The 15,510-nt window shown below is 32.2% G+C and overlaps 1 non-coding gene across 1 annotated transcript; it reads left to right on the top strand.

The window, feature by feature from the left end:
• Positions 1 to 8,848: 8,848 nt before the first annotated feature.
• LOC139846177 (small nucleolar RNA R71) lies at positions 8,849 to 8,955 on the top strand. Its single transcript, XR_011758913.1, has one exon. It is a non-coding gene; the product is annotated as a small nucleolar RNA R71 (small nucleolar RNA).
• Positions 8,956 to 15,510: the final 6,555 nt, after the last annotated feature.

Raw genomic sequence — 15,510 nt, 5'->3', positions numbered from 1 at the left:
GATATATTAATATATCATAATATCATGATAATGTAATAATTTAACATCTCATTTGATATAATAAATAATGGGTTAACAACACTTAACAGGATCGTTAACCTAAAGGCTTCAAAACAACATTTACATGTAACGACTAACGATGACTTAACGACCAGTTAAAATGTATATACATGTAGTGTTTTAATATGTATTTATACACTTTTGAAAGACTTCAAGAAACTTATCAAACTACTTCTACTTAACAAAAATGCTTACAGTTACATCCTCGTTCAGTTTCATCAACAATTCTACTCGTATGCACCTGTATTCGTACTCGTACAATACACAGCTTTTAGATGTATGTACTATTGGTATATACACTCCAATGATCAGCTCTTATCAGCCCATGTGAGTCACCTAACACATGTGGGAACCATCATTTGGCAACTAGCATGAAATATCTCATAAAATTACAAAAATATTAGTAATCATTCATGACTTATTTACATGTAAACAAAATTACACATCCTTTATATCTAATCCATATACCAAGGACCAAAAACACCTACAAACACTTTTATTCATCAATTTTCTTCATCAAATTAATCTCTCTCAAGTTCTATCTTCAAGTTCTAAGTGTTCTTCATAAATTCTATAAGTTCTAGTTTCATAAAATCAAGAATACTTCCAAGTTTGCTAGCTTACTTCCAATCTTGTAAAGTGATCATCCAACCTCAAGAAATCTTTCTTATTTATAGTAAGATATCTTTCTAATACAAGTTAATACTCATATTCAAACTTTGATTCAATTTCTATAACTCTAACAATCTTATTTCGAGTGAAAATCTTACTTGAACTTGTTTTCGTGTCATGATTCTGGTTCAAGAACTTTCAAGCCATCCAAGGATCCTTTGAAGCTAGATATATTTTTCTCATTTCCAGTGGGTTTATCCACAAAACCTGAGGTACTAATGATGTTCATAACATCATTCGATTCATATATATATAACTACCTTATTCGAAGGTTTAAACTTGTAATCACTAGAACATAGTTTAGTTAATTCTAAACTTGACTTCAAACAAAAGTTAATCCTTCTAACTTGACTTTTAAAATCAACTAAACACATGTTATATATCTATATGATATGTTAACTTAATGATTTAAAACCTAAAAACACGAAAAACACCGTAAAACTGGATATACGCCGTCGTAGTAACACCGCGGGCTGTTTTGGGTTAGTTAATTAAAAACTATGATAAACTTTGATTTAAAAGTTGTTCTTCTGGGAAAATGATTTTTCTTATGAACATGAAACTATATCCAAAAATCATGATTAAACTCAAAATTGATGTATGTTTTCCAAAATGGTCATCTAGACGTCGTTCTTTCGACTGAAATGACTACCTTTACAAAAACGACTTGTAACCTGTATTTCTGACAATAAACTTATAACTTTTCTGTATAAATTCATAAACTTAAGTTCAATATGAAACCATAGCAATTGGATTCACTCAAAACGGATTTAAAACGAAGAAGTTATGGGCAAAACAAGATTGGATATTTTTACTTGTTGTAGCTACGTGAAAATTGGTAACAAATCTATACAAATCATATCCTAGCTAACTTATATTGTATTATACATGTATTCTAATATATTATGTAATCTTGGGATACCATATACACGTATGCAAATGTTTTGACATACCATATCAACCCATCTATATATATTATTTGGAACAACCATAGACACTCTATATGCAGTAATGTTGGAGTTAGCTATACAGGGTTGAGGTTGATTCCAAAAATATATATACTTTGAGTTGTGATCTAGCCTGAGACGTGTATACACTGGGTCGTGGATTGGGTCAAGATAATATATATATCAATTTATTTCTGTACACCTAACTATGGACAACTAGTTGTAGGTTACTAACGAGGACAGCTGACTGAAAATATTTAAAACATTAAAATGTATTAAAAAATGTTGTAAATATATTTTGAACATACTTTGATATATATGTACATATTTTTTTATAGGTTCGTGAATCGACCAGTGGCCAAGTCTTACTATCCGACGAAGTAAAAATCTGTGAAAGTGAGTTATAGTCCTACTTTTAAAATCTAATATTTTGGGATGAGAATACATGCAGCTTTATAAATGTTTTACAAAATAGACACAAGTATGCAAAACTACATTCTATGGTTTGATTATTAAACCGAATATCGCCCTTCAAGTCTGGTAGCCTAAGAATTAGGGAAATGGCCCCTAATTGACGCGAACCCTAAAGATAGATCTATTAGGCTTAACAACCCCCATTCAGGTTATGGATGGTTTAGTACTTCGAGATTATTATACAGACGAGAGGTCCTATTTTGGGGATATTCTATACATTAAGTTAACGTCGGTTACCAGGTGTTCAACATATGAATGATTTTTATCTCTATGCAGTTTGCGAAATGCCTGATAAGAGATGTGTTATAAAAATGAAATCTTGTGGTCTATTATTATGATTTAATAATATGTAGGTTAAACCTATAACTCGCCAACAATTTTGTTGACGTTTTAAGCATGTTTATTCTCAGGTGATTATTAAGAGCTTCCGCTGTTGCATACTAAATTAAGGACAAGATTTGGAGTCCATGCTTGTATAATATTGTTTAAAAACTGCATTCGATGACTTATGTTGATGTGTAATATTATTGTAAACCATTATGTAATGGTCGTGTGAAAAATGCTATGATGATGTAGCGTGAGGGTACGAAATAGTATTATTTTTAATACAAAATACTACAAAATATGACACAAGTTTTATTAATTTACGGATGGGATATACCTAAACCTTGCTACAACACTATAGGCTGTGTACCTAATCGTAGAGTAGTGTAGTTTTTAGTAAGTCCGGTTCGTTCCACAGGGAGCTGGTGATACTTACTATATTTTTAACTATATTTATATAAAATATATATAATTATATAAGTAGTAATATTATTATAAAAGGGGGGTTTTACCGTTTAATGACCGGTTTGTCGATTCTATATTTTAAGCGTAAAGATAAATGACGATAATTAAAGTGCGTAAAATAATGACAATAAATAAAATGACAGTAAATAAAATTGCGAGTAATAAAATGACAGTAAATAAAGATACGATGAGAAATATAATAAAAGAATTATGCTTATTTAAACTTCCGTAATCATGATGTTTGACGTGTTGATTTTAATTTATTACCATGGGTTAATTGTCCTTTGTCCTGGTTTATTTGATACGTCTATCTGGTTTTTGTCCATAATAGTCCATCGGTCATAAAAATAAAGTGCGAGTATCCTCGTCAAATTACCCTTATACCCGAAGTCAAATATTCCAACTGATTAAGGATTTAAACTGTGACGCAGTTATCACTTCTGTCAACAATTACACCAGTTATCACTGTATGTAATCCACCCCTGTTTTAATTAGTTTATGAATATTAATTCATCCACTTGATCAGAATGAATAATCAATTACCCAACCCAATTGATTAATTAAATGATTATAACAGATTCCATATGAACATCACTAAATAGGACAACCATAATCATTATTAATTATTAGGTTAATTAATTTGAAGATAGGTTCGACAGACTCCAATGAGTTGTCACTCAATTAGACAATACCCCCCATCTATTAATAGTCAATAGTTCAATTTCCACAAGTGTCGGTCTTTTGCCCAAACCTTAATTATGGTCCAAAGTTCAATAACCCCTTCTTAATATTTTAGCCCAACATCACGATTACTTCGGCTCAAATAAGCATAATAATAACTTAGTTACGATACATTAATGTAAAAAGGTTGAACATAACTTACAATGATTAAAAATAGCGTAGCGTTACACGGACAGAATTTCGACTTACACACTCAAACGATCTCTATCATAAATCTTATTATTATCATAATTTAAAATTAAAATTAAGATTATTGTTATATCTTATTAAGTTAACATTATGATAGAGATATAGAATATAGATATTGATAATTGATATTGATAAATAAGAAAAAGATAGAAAAAGGTATGTTTTTACATTACGATTACAAAGCCTTTTATAGGCGAATTTAGAAATTGAATTTTCACTTATGACCCCTGAACTATGCTCAATTAACAACTTTTTATTATTTAATATTATTCTTATTATGAATTATTTAAATATTATATTTTATTCTTGTGCATAGTTGACTCGTAATTTTTACACCGTTGCGTCGAGCGTTGAGAGTTGACTCTGGTCCCGGTTCCGGATTTTCGAACGTCCTTGCATACAATTTTATATTTTGTACTTTGCGTTTTGTAACTTGTACTCTTGTCATTTTTAGACGTTCCTCATCAATAATTTGAACCTTTTTGATTGTATCTTGTACTTTTGAGCTTTTTGGACCTTTGTGTCTTCAATTCGTCGTTTTCGCCTTTTGTCTTCGCACTTATTTAAAATAAACGAATATTACTTGAAAATGGAACAATTGCAACTAAAATCTTGTCTTTCTTGGGGGATTTTGCTATGAAATATATGTTCCTTTTTAGCCTTATCAATATCCCCACACTTGAGCGTTGCTTGTCCTCAAGCAATACAGTCTTGAAATAATATAATACATCACACGAATCACTTCTTTATTCTTCACACTTTATACATCAGTGATTTTGATACGGTGTTATAAACAATGATAGTAACGATAGAACCATGGTTAAAGGTGGGTGTGTCATCCACAGTTGCCTTGGGTTTAGGTCAACGACACTTGCAATCAAATAGCCGATTTACTTTCGGTTTCCAAAGCAAAGTGCACATTTGAAAGGCGGTTTACAGTCCCACATGACTATAAAAATTTAGATCCTTTAGGAAATTGGATCTTTATGAAAACATTTGATCTTTTGAAAATTCAAGCTAGATTTTACCCTAGACAAGTTTTCTGATTTGATCCATCATCGGTGTTGCAAAATATATTTGTGGATCATTATTTTGGCTAAAACTTTTAGGCTCGTGTAATCCACTGCTATCCCGGTATCGGAAAGCACACATCCAGTTTACTTGTTCCGTATATTATCTTTCGGTAAACTACCGTCCGGTTGTAAAGGAAAGCGATGAACAAGAAACTGTTAAGGCAATGTCCCGTGACATGCAGATGATTATGGTCTTTTAACGTGTCGGATGCTAGAACTATCCTTGGTAGGAGCAATAGTAAAGATCATCCTATGATTTTTCGGTCTGGCACAAGGTCCTGTCTCCGACCATGCTATGCAACCACCGTTCTTACGGTTGACACCCGATTTGGTTCAGGTGACCTAATGAATTCCAAGTGAATTCCTAGGATTTTACGTTCAATGGTAATGAATGCATTGAAAATGGGTTTTCAGAAAACAAATCGGTTTGTATTTTTGATCAAAATATTTTCTCGTTCAAGCTCGAGTTTAGATATCATTGAATTCCATGAGTTTGAATTCTCAATCTTTAAGGTCAATCTCAAGGATTGAGTAATATCAGTCTTAAAAGCTGATTTTTAATCTTTAAGGAGATTATCCTTTCTGGGGATCTGATTCATTAGTCTTATCAAGCTAATTTGCACGGTGCCTCCCCATTGTACGAGATAAATCCTTCTCATGGTTAGGATAAATCTGACCACTTGGCGACCCTGTTTGATGCTGAGGTCCGTGGATTTCCTGCTGATTTTAGAGATGACTTTTCTAGATTTTTCGTCAACCTACAGCTGGTCTGGACGACAACTTCTTGACCTAAATCAAGAAGCGCGTGTCTTTTTCAGAAGACTTTACTTCCTTTTAATGATGGAATTGATTCATCGTGTAGATCCATCTTTCTTTCAAATATATTACAGTAAACCGGGTAAAACTGATTAGTATCATCCAAAACAAAAGTACCTGCAATAATCTTGTACAAAGATATGTGATAGATAATTTTTAATTGAATAACTTGGTACATTCTCCCCACACTTAGTTTCTTTCTTTGCCTTTTTATTCTCCTTTATTCCATTTTAAATGAATTCAAGCATTTTAGGTTGTTTCTCAATTTAAGTCCTTTCCGAGGTAACGATAATTTCGGCATTAACACCTAGTTTTATCGTTCATAAATATGTATAAACATGATTTTGAATTCATTTAGTTAAAAAAATTTAAAATTTTCATAATATTTAGAAAATAAGCCAAGTATAAACCCGAGAGAATTTATAACCCTTCCCCACACTTGAGATCATGCAATGCCCTCATTTGCATGAAATCAGACTATAATTATTAATTCATGAGGGTGATTAGTGTAGAAAAGTGATTAAAAATACCCAGTTTGTAATTACAAAGCTCGTCGAATGATAGATGGCGCGCCTCATCGTTCATTCCTTCATTTATTATATCACATTTGTTGTTTTGCATCTTGTCGTCAAAATCAGTACCTTTTGCTGAACTTAATGTTAGTCTTTGAAAGTGCATTGTTTTACCCTGTTGTTTACATGATAAAATACGAACATATATACATATTTTTAAAGTTGGGTATATTACCCCACGTTCAAAAATTTATAAAATCAAATATTTTTTTTTTTGGCATACTTTAAATCAATAAAATTAAAAATAATGATGAAAAATTTTTTCGCCCCGCCCTCGGGTAAAGTAATTTCGGCTCAACGACCTAGTCTTCAACTCACGACGAATTTTAAAAATCATATTTTTTAAACTTAATGAAATAAAGTAAATTTTGTTTTTAAAATCACACAAAACTTAAATTTAAAAGGCATATTAATTAAAACCTAAAAAATAAAAATTCAGAATGGTGGGAGAAAACTAGTTCTTTAGTGTCTGCTAGCGGAAAAAACCAATCGGATTCCATTCTCGGAACTACACGAGAATAGAACAATTAACTCTAGACAGCATTTTCTTTTTAGAACATTTAAATCTCCCCACACTTAGGTAGCTGTGGTGTCAAAATTGTGATTAACTTCATCGTTAATTTCTCTTGGTCCATAATCAACTTGCATATCCGTGACTTTTTCTTTAAGCCATTGGTCGGATTCCTGTGTAATATCCACAATTTCAACTAGTTTCTCCTTTTCTTTAGGTGATAGATTGGATACTAACCGGTTACATAACTCAAAGTTCCCCTTGGTTCTAGCATCGCGAATCCGTTTAATAAGTTTCTTTATTGAACTATTAATAACGGGATCATTTAATTTCGTATCAACAACGGGGTTCTTTGTTATCATGTCATCATTAGGTGTTACTTCATTTTCCCCACACTTAGGCGTTTCATTATTGCTAAGTATTACCGTTGGAGTTGGTAAAAGCACATGGTTCTTACCAATTGTTTTTACTGGTTCAACGGTTTTGGCTGGTGGAGATTTAGACTTTCGAATCATAAAGGTGATCGATTTGTCACCACTTTTAAGTGTCATTCTTCCATTTCCTACATCAAATAACGCCTTGGTGGACGCTAAGAATGGCCGACCTAAAATTAGAGGAATGTTTGGGTCCTCTTCTATGTCAATGACAATAAATTCGACTAGAAAGGTTAAATTGCCTACTTGAACGGGTAGGTTGTCAGCAATTCCAACTGGGTGCTTAATGGTTTGATCAAAGAGTCGAACACTCATATCCGTTGGACTTAACTTACCTACACCTAATCTCTTATATAAGGAAAGAGGCATAACACTTACACTTGCACCTAAATCTGCTAGTGCATCATACATGACACAATCACTAAGTAGACAAGGAACAATAAATTCACCGGGATCACCTACCCTAGGTGGAGGTTTTGATGGAACTGTATTCACCGGGTTTACTTCTACTGTTTTTGTTTCTTGCACTTTCTTATTCTTTTTCTTCTTCTTCTTTCCAATGGTATCACCAACTTTATTACCTATTACTTGCTCATACTCAACTCCTTTTCTTGGAAACGGGATGGGTGGTTTGTATGGTGCCACCACTGGCTTTACATACTCGGGTGGTGGTGGTGTAACTTCTTCATTGTTACTCTCATCTAAAACCTTCCCATCTTCTGGTGCTGGTTTTTCAAAATTCGTTGAAACCATATTAACATTCTCATTCCGAGGATTTACTTCAGTATTACTCGGTAGCTTTCCTTGTTCCCTCTCACTCATCATGCTAGCAAGAGTACCTACGTGTTTTTCTAGATTCAAAATGGAAGCTTGTTGAGTTCTTAATGACTGATCAAATCTCTCGTTTGTTTGGGTTTGAGTTTCAATAAATTGTGTTTGAGATTCAACTAGCTTGAATACCACGTCTTCCATATTTGACTTTTTCTCTTCGGTTTGTTGTTGTGGTTTATATAAGCCAGGTCTTTGTTGATTGAAAGTGTTGTTTTGAGTTGGTTGGTTATTCGGACCTTGTTGGTTATACCAGTTATTTTCGGGTCCTTTTGGATTGTAAAGAATGTTTTGATTTCGATTGAAGTTTAGCTTTGGCGGTTGATAATTATTTTGATAATTATTTCCAGGCCTTTGGTTCATATAGGAAACATTCTCTCGTTGTTCCAATGTTGGTTCAATGTGACAATCTTTCAATAAGTGTGGTCCACCGCATAGCTCAGAACTGATTCGTATTGCGTGAATATCTTTATTCATCTTTTCCATTCGTCTTTCGAAAGCATCTATTTTTGCGGAAACGGAATCAAAGTCATGGCTAGAATCGGCTCTAGCCACTTTAGATGATCGAAAGATATCTTTTTCTTGATGCCACTCATGAGAGTGGGAAGCAGTGTTATCAATAATTTTGTAAGCTTCAGTTGCGGTTTTCTTCATAATGGAACCACCAGCTGTTATGTCGATGTCTTTTCTTGTAGCAACGTTGACACCTTGGTAGAATATTTGTACTATTTGATAAGTGTCTAAACCGTGTTGAGGACATCCTCTCAACATCCTTCCGAATCTTGTCCACGCCTCATATAATGTTTCATTTGGCTTTTGTGTGAACGTAACAATTTCTCCTTGAAGTCTCACGGCTTTAGATGCCGGAAAGAATCTTTGAAGAAATTTTTCAACTAAGACATCCCATGTGTCAATCGCCCCTTCAGGTAACGATTCTAACCAATCTTTGGCTTCTCCCTTTAAAGTCTAGGGAAACAACATGAGATATATCTGTTCATCCTCCACTTCTCGGATTTTGAATAGTGTACAGATCCTATTAAAGGTACGAAGATGTTCGTTGGGATCTTCTTTTGGCGTACCACTATATTGGCACTGATTAGTTACCATATGTAGAATTTGTCCTTTGATTTCATAATCTGGAGCATTAACTTCTGGCTTAATAATGGCGTGACCTTGGCCCGTGCGTTTAGCTCTCATTCGATCTTCCATACTTAGAGGTTCCGTTACTTCCATAATTGAATTCGTTGAATACGAATCACTAGAAGACTCTGATTTAACGGTTTGTGGTTCAGGATCTTGGAATTGTCCTTGAATATCCTCCAGTTTCTTAGTTGTGAAATCGGGTTCAAAAGATGGATTGTCGGAAATTTGAATTGGAGTATTTGTTCGACTGGATGATGATTCTAAAGAAAAATCAACGGCGACAATATTTGCTAAATGTCTTGATCGAGTTACAGGTGGTGAACGTATGAAAGGTGGTGAACGTCTTGCTCGGTGCATTCACTGAATATCCTATTAGTTTTTAAAAGGAAAGAAAAATTATAATAAGTTATCCAATCAATAGACTTTTCTGATTTTGCCCACGTTTCGAATAGCCAAAAGATGCAGCAGAGGGGCAGGATTCGTTTGGTCTCAATATAATTGAGTACTGTTTGGCTCCAATAACCCGGTCCACGTACAAATCCAACTATTACTACGAACCAGAAAATTTTGATGTCTATCAATTTAACCACTTAAAATAAATTTTCGTAATTTTAAGAAATTTAGAGAAGAAGTAGAAAAAATTCTAAGTCCTAAAAACTAGAATGGCGAGAAATAAGAGAGAAAAAGATTGCGCGTCGAAAAATGTCGAAAAATAAAAGGTCGAAAAATAGGCGTCGAAAAATAAAAATAAGAAAGTAGCGCGAAAAATGGCGTCGCAAAATTCTAAAGCACCTAAAACTTAGTCTAAGGAATAAGCACTTAAGGGATTTTACGGCAAAGCCTAAAAATTCTAGAAGTAAAAATAACTATGGCAAAACTAAACTTAATACTAAAAGTTGTGACTATAGTCTAAAAATCTAAAGGTAATAAAACTAAAAAAAAACAATTTTTTTTTATAGACAAAATCTTAAAAAATATATATTTTTTTTTTAATAATTTTTTTTTTTACGTTTTTGTTTTTTTTTTTTTACGTTTTTTTTTTTTTTTTTAAAAACGAATTTTTTTTCTAAAAAAAACGTTTTTTTTTACAATTTTTTTTTTTTTTTTTTAAAAAATGATTTTTTTTACAAATTAATACTTTTTTTTATAATTATTATTTTTTTTTCAAAACTTTTTTTTTAATTCATTTACTATTCATGAATAGTAAATGAAAAGAAATTAATTAATTTACTATTCACATGAAAGCGACATGATAGAAATTATTAATTACAAGTTACATAATATACCCCTGAAGTATTTAATAAATATGACTTTTTAAAATTTTACGTATCAAATTTTGATTCTAAAATATTATTATATTATTATATTCTATTTCAATATTATTATATTATTATATTCTATTTCAATATTATTATATTATTATATTTTATTTTAATATTATTATAATTAAAAATATAGCGTTTTAGCGCTCCCCGGCAGCGGCGCCCAAAACTTGATGATGTAGCGTGAGGGTACGAAATAGTATTATTTTTAATACAAAATACTACAAAATATGACACAAGTTTTATTAATTTACGGATGGGATATACCTAAACCTTGCTACAACACTATAGGCAGTGTACCTAATCGTAGAGTAGTGTAGTTTTTAGTAAGTCCGGTTCGTTCCACAGGGAGCTGGTGATACTTACTATATTTTTAACTATATTTATATAAAATATATATAATTATATAAGTAGTAATATTATTATAAAAGGGGGGTTTTACCGTTTAATGACCGGTTTGTCGATTCTATATTTTAAGCGTAAAGATAAATGACGATAATTAAAGTGCGTAAAATAATGACAATAAATAAAATGACAGTAAATAAAATTGCGAGTAATAAAATGACAGTAAATAAAGATACGATGAGAAATATAATAAAAGAATTATGCTTATTTAAACTTCCGTAATCATGATGTTTGACGTGTTGATTTTAATTTATTACCATGGGTTAATTGTCCTTTGTCCTGGTTTATTTGATACGTCTATCTGGTTTTTGTCCATAATAGTCCATCGGTCATAAAAATAAAGTGCGAGTATCCTCGTCAAATTACCCTTATACCCGAAGTCAAATATTCCAACTGATTAAGGATTTAAACTGTGACGCAGTTATCACTTCTGTCAACAATTACACCAGTTATCACTGTATGTAATCCACCCCTGTTTTAATTAGTTTATGAATATTAATTCATCCACTTGATCAGAATGAATAATCAATTACCCAACCCAATTGATTAATTAAATGATTATAATAGATTCCATATGAACATCACTAAATAGGACAACCATAATCATTATTAATTATTAGGTTAATTAATTTGAAGATAGGTTCGACAGACTCCAATGAGTTGTCACTCAATTAGACAATACCCCCCATCTAATAATAGTCAATAGTTCAATTTCCACAAGTGTCGGTCTTTTGCCCAAACCTTAATTATGGTCCAAAGTTCAATAACCCCTTCTTAATATTTTAGCCCAACATCACGATTACTTCGGCTCAAATAAGCATAATAATAACTTAGTTACGATACATTAATGTAAAAAGGTTGAACATAACTTACAATGATTAAAAATAGCGTAGCGTTACACGGACAGAATTTCGACTTACACACTCAAACGATCTCTATCATAAATCTTATTATTATCATAATTTAAAATTAAAATTAAGATTATTGTTATATCTTATTAAGTTAACATTATGATAGAGATATAGAATATAGATATTGATAATTGATATTGATAAATAAGAAAAAGATAGAAAAAGGTGTGTTTTTACATTACGATTACAAAGCCTCTTATAGGCGAATTTAGAAATTGAATTTTCACTTATGACCCCTGAACTATGCTCAATTAACAACTTTTTATTATTTAATATTATTCTTATTATGAATTATTTAAATATTATATTTTATTCTTGTGCATAGTTGACTCGTAATTTTTACACCGTTGCGTCGAGCGTTGAGAGTTGACTCTGGTCCCGGTTCCGGATTTTCGAACGTCCTTGCATACAATTTTATATTTTGTACTTTGCGTTTTGTAACTTGTACTCTTGTCATTTTTAGACGTTCCTCATCAATAATTTGAACCTTTTTGATTGTATCTTGTACTTTTGAGCTTTTTGGACCTTTGTGTCTTCAATTCGTCGTTTTCGCCTTTTGTCTTCGCACTTATTTAAAATAAACGAATATTACTTGAAAATGGAACAATTGCAACTAAAATCTTGTCTTTCTTGGGGGATTTTGCTATGAAATATATGTTCCTTTTTAGCCTTATCATGCTATATTTTAGATTATCATTATTTGATAATCGTTGTAACATTTTAAAGGTTATGGTTTGTTTTAAAATCGAATGCAGTCTTTGAAAAATGCCTCATATAGAGGTCAAAACCTCGCGATGAAATCAATTAATATGGAACGTTTATAATCAATATGAACGGGACATTTCACCAAGTGTCCTTGTACATAATTCACCCATGTTTTAATTAGTCCATTGACTATTAATCCATTCCCGTGTCCGGTTAAATGAACGATTATTAGTACTTATAAATATCCCGCCCATCGTGTCCGATCGAGTGTATATGGTTATTTATAGGTACGTCCAATTGTAAATCTTTATATTAAATTAACGAACTATCATTCAATAAAACAAATATAAAGCTCATTAATAGCCCATAGTCCAATTTCCACAAGTGTCGGTCTTTTGTCCAAACCTCAATTATGATCCAAAGCCCAATTACCCTGTCTTTAATATTTAGCCCAACATCACGATTACTTTGGCTTAAATAAGCATAATAATAACTTAGATACGAGACATTAATTTAAAAAGGTTGAACATAACTTACAATGATTAATAATAGCGTAGCTTTACACGGACAGAATTTCGATTTACACACTTACAACATTCGCTAACATAACCTTATTAATATTAATCTTAAATTAAAATTAAAATTAAAATTATAAAATATATATAAATATAAATATATATTTAAGAGAGTGAGAGATAGATTGAATCTTGTGTGTTTAAAACGTCGAGCAAACTGCCTTTTTATAATACTTGGCCTGCTATAGTAACTCATGCGAGTGCATGAGTTTTGTGCCTTCTGGCCATGCGATCGCATGGCCCTCTGATCCAGCTCACATAACTTTATTTTCTAGTTTGCTGACGGTTTTTAATATATAATATAATATATATATAATTTTAAGAATTATTTATATATTATATTATATTTATGTGCATAGTTGACTTGTAATTTTAGCTCCGTCGCGTCGCGCGTTGAGAGTTGACTCTGGTCCCGGTTCTGGATTTTTGAACGTCCTTTCGTACGCGAAGATATCTTTTACTTTGCGTTCCGCGGCTCGTACTCTTGTAATTTTTAGACGTTTCTCATCAATAATTCGAACCACTTGGATTGTACTTTGTACTTTTTAGCTTTTTGATCATTTGCGTCTTCAAATCGTCGTTTTCTTCTTTTGTCTTCGCACTTATTTATTTAAACGAATATTACATAAAAATAGAACAATTACAACCAAAAGCTTTACATATTGGAAGGATATTGTGCCTAAATATATGTTCATTTGGAGCACTATCAAATATCCCCACACTTGAGCGTTGCTTGTCCTCAAGCAATACAAAACTTAAAATAAAATCACACTTCACTCGAATCTCTTTTTTTATTCTCACACTTTATACATCAGTGATTTTGATACGGCGGTATAAACAATGATAGTAACGATGTGGTTTACAGTCCCACATGACTATTAAAAATTTAGATCCTTTAAGGAAATTAGATCTTTATGAAAACATTTGATCTTTTGAAAATCCATTCTAGCTTTTACCCTAGATAAGTTTTACAGAATAACCCTTCACCGGTGTTTGCAAAATATTTTTGTGGGTTGTGTGGGTTTCAGATTTGAAAATTTTAGCTTAAAACTTGCAGTTTTGTGTCACCCACTTGCTAACCTTGTATTGGGAAAGCAACACGTCCAGTATACTTGATCCGTATATTACCTTTCGGTAAACTACCGTCCGGTTGTAAAGGAAAGCGTTGAACAAGCAACTGTTAAGGCAATGTCCTGTGACATGCTTTTAATTATGGTCTATAACGTGCCGGATGCAATTACTATCCTTTGTAGGAGCAATAGTAAAGATCACCCTATAGTTTTTTGGTCTGGCACAAGGTCCTGTCTTCGACAATGCTATTCAACCACCGTTCTCACGGTTGACACCGGACTTGGTTCAGGTGACCTAATGAATTCCAGGTGAATTCCTAGGATTTTACGTTCAATGGTAATGAACACATTGAAAATGGGTTTTCAGAAAACAAATCGGTTTTAATTTTGATCAAAATATTTTCTCGTTCAAGCTCGAGTTTAGATATCATCGAATTCTATGAGTTTGTAATTCTCAATCTTTAAGGTCAATCTCAAGGATTGAGTAATATCAGGCTTAAATGCTGATTTTTAATCTTTAAAGAGATTATCCTTTCTGGAGGTCTAATTCATTAGTCTTATCAAGCTAATTTGCACGGCGCCCTCCCCATTTTACGAGACAGATCCTCTCATGGTTAGGATAAGTCTGACCACTTGGCGACCCTGTTTGATGCTGAGGTCCGTGGATTTCCTGCTGATTTTAGAGATGACTTTTCTAGATTTTTCGTCAACCTACAGCTGGTCTGGACGACAACTTCCTGACCTAAATCAAGAAGCGCGTGTCTTTTTCGGAAGACTTTACTTCCTTTTAATGATGGAATTGATTCATCATGCAGATCCATCTTTCTTTCAAATATATATTACAGTAAATTAGGTAAAAATGATTAAAATCGTCCAAAACAGAAGTACATGTAATAATCTTGTACAAACATATGTGATATGTGTTTTAAATAACTTGGTAAATTCTTCCCACACTTAGCTTTTATTTATTTTTTATTTTTTTCTTTGCCTTTTTATTCTCCTCTATTCCATTTTAAATGAATTCTAACGTTTTGGGTTGTTTCTCCATTTATGTTCTCTCCGAGGTAACAATAATTTCGGTATTACAACCTAGTTTTATCGTTCATAAATATGTATAAACATGATTTTGATTTCATTTAGTTGAAAATTTTATAAATTTTCACAAAATTTGGCAATTAAACTAAGTGTAAACCCGAGAGAATTTATAACCCTTCCCCACACTTGAGATCATGCAATGCCCTCAATTGCATGAAATCAGACTATAATTATAAAT

Source organism: Rutidosis leptorrhynchoides, chromosome 4 (assembly GCF_046630445.1).
Source record: "Rutidosis leptorrhynchoides isolate AG116_Rl617_1_P2 chromosome 4, CSIRO_AGI_Rlap_v1, whole genome shotgun sequence".
Taxonomy (NCBI): Eukaryota; Viridiplantae; Streptophyta; class Magnoliopsida; order Asterales; family Asteraceae; genus Rutidosis; species Rutidosis leptorrhynchoides.
Note: the sequence above shows the minus strand (reverse complement) of the source record. Positions and strands in the feature narration are given on the sequence as shown.